The 2,298-nt window shown below is 51.6% G+C and overlaps 1 pseudogene; it reads right to left on the reverse strand.

The window, feature by feature from the left end:
• Positions 1 to 780: 780 nt before the first annotated feature.
• On the reverse strand, positions 781 to 1,712 carry LOC142761801 (uncharacterized; annotated as a pseudogene).
• Between the last annotated feature and the right edge of the window lie 586 nt (positions 1,713 to 2,298).

The following is a 2,298-nucleotide window of genomic DNA, read 5'->3' on the forward strand; positions in this document are numbered from 1 at the left end:
AAACTCAATCGGCACAAATAAAATAAACTTTTTTATTACACGTTTCGTATAACACACACACACACACACACACACACACACACACACACACACACACACACACACACACACACACACACACACACACACACACACACACACACACACACACACACACACACACACACACACACACACACACACACACACACACACACGTAGTATGAAAGACGTTTTTTTTTCGTGCGTCCCGCCATCTTGTTAGCGGGTGGCCATTTTCTGGTCTGGAAACCCATCTGGCATGCGGGAAGTTTGCTGTTTGCATAGAAGGTAGGCTTGCGGCTGCGGTTTCGTGGTTATTTTTTAGTTTTTACGCGGGCAATTTCGACTGAAGTGATGCAGGTTCTTTAGAAAATGAGTCTATGAGACGTTCTGACATGGTTTTAGTCGTTGAGGGTCAATTATTTTATTATACAGTGCCGCGTACGAGTCCGCCTCTGTTAAAGCTCATCACCGACTTCCAGCTCGAGGAATGTGCTGTATTTTCAGGTCTTTCCCTTCCAGAATGAGCAACAACACTTCATGAGCTTAGTGAGTATATTTCTTGAGCTGCAGTCTTTCGCTTTGCTAACAAGATTTCTTTACGGCACGCCGTCACATCGGCTACCGATCTTGCATGAAGCCTTGCATTGGAGTGTAGTGAGGAGAGAGAAAAAACTTTATTATTTATATATATACAGGGACAAGGAGGGAGATGGCCTGGTGCGGGCCACTCATCACACACACTAGGTGGGCTCCTCGTTACGGAAGTCCATTGGAAGCCAACGCATCTCGAGCTCGGTTGACCAGGGCCTCCTGGCTCGCCAAGTCGGAACAGCTGAGCAGGGCTGCCTCCCAGTCCTCCCGGGTGGGGTTTGGTTTTAGGTTGAGGTGCGTAGTTGACTGGCATGCCCACACCATGTGGAAGATGTCAGAGGACTTCTCCGCACAGTGCGGGCATTTTCCTGTACACGCAGGATCAAGATACTTGAAAACTGCCGGGCACAGCAGTGTTTTGATGTAAAGGTGGAGGAGTAAGCGTTCCTCTGCCTTTGTAAGGTCCTTGCAGGGTTTTGATGAATCGCGTGGCCGAATCGATAAAATTCAGTAATTTCTCTACATGTTAAAGCCGGATTAGGTTCGGGATCCATTCCGGAAAGGTCTGAAGGCTTTTCCCGTAGAGTGAGCTCGCGAGCAGTGGCGTCTGGCGTTTCAATGCCTCCGAGGCCCATGTGAGCTGGAGCCCATATGATACTACAGGACGCGGGGGGCCCCGGCGTAATTACTATTTTGTAAGATGCGGTACGCCAGGTAAGGGACCTACCCTCGTTGAATATTTCTGCAGGCCCTTCTCGAGTCCGTGATGATGACGCGCGAGTCCTGGTCTGCGGCAGCTAGCGCTATGGTGACTCGCTCCGCACGTGTTATGTCATGTGCTCTGAATGTGAGACCAATCACCTCAATGCTTTGGTGGACGACTAGCCGTGTACCCCCCCCCCCCCCCCAAGGTGAGGGCCGGAGGCGTCCACGTAAAATATGCCGTGTTTGTTCCCATAGTAGCGGCCTAGTGCCTCCGCCCGCGCAAGGCGCCTGCCATTGTGGTCGTCACGTGTCATGTTGGCCGGGAGAGGGCACACGAGCAGGTCGTATCCAGACTTCTGGAATGCGTACGCGCTCTTCCGTCTTTGTTGGGTGGTGGATGTGTATTCGAGCTAATAGGCGGCGATCCGACGGAGTGTTCGAAAGTCTCATGTATTGGTTAATCAAGTGTGTCTACCGGAGCTCTGCGAAAGTGTTTACCATCCCCAGGCTCACAAGGCGCTGGTTGGACTTGGTTATAGGGAGATTGAGGGCACACTTGTACATCTTCCTGAGAATCACCTCAAGGGCGTTCTCGTCGAACTTGCGTAGCTAGAGGTAAGGAGCCGAGTAGAGGACTCGACTGGTTACGAATGCATGCGCCAACCGCAAGGCGTCTCTGCGACGTAACCTCCCGCGCCTGTTGGAAACCCGGCGGACCATACAGCCCACCTGGTCCCCCACCTGACGCAGTTTTGTCAATATGGTATCGACTCGGCGATGTTTGTGAATAAAGAGACCCAGTACTGAAATCTCATCGTGTTCTGGGATGGGCCCGCTTTGCAAGGACAGTTCAATTTTGGGAGTGCACTTTAGCGAGGATCGAATGTGCACAAATTTCGATTTGGTCGGGGAGCATTGAAGGCCGCAGCGGCAGGCGTAGTTATCCATAATCTCCGCCGCTCAATTGCTGCAGGTTGG

The sequence above is a fragment of the Rhipicephalus microplus genome, chromosome 5 (assembly GCF_043290135.1).
Source record: "Rhipicephalus microplus isolate Deutch F79 chromosome 5, USDA_Rmic, whole genome shotgun sequence".
Classification (NCBI taxonomy): domain Eukaryota; kingdom Metazoa; phylum Arthropoda; class Arachnida; order Ixodida; family Ixodidae; genus Rhipicephalus; species Rhipicephalus microplus.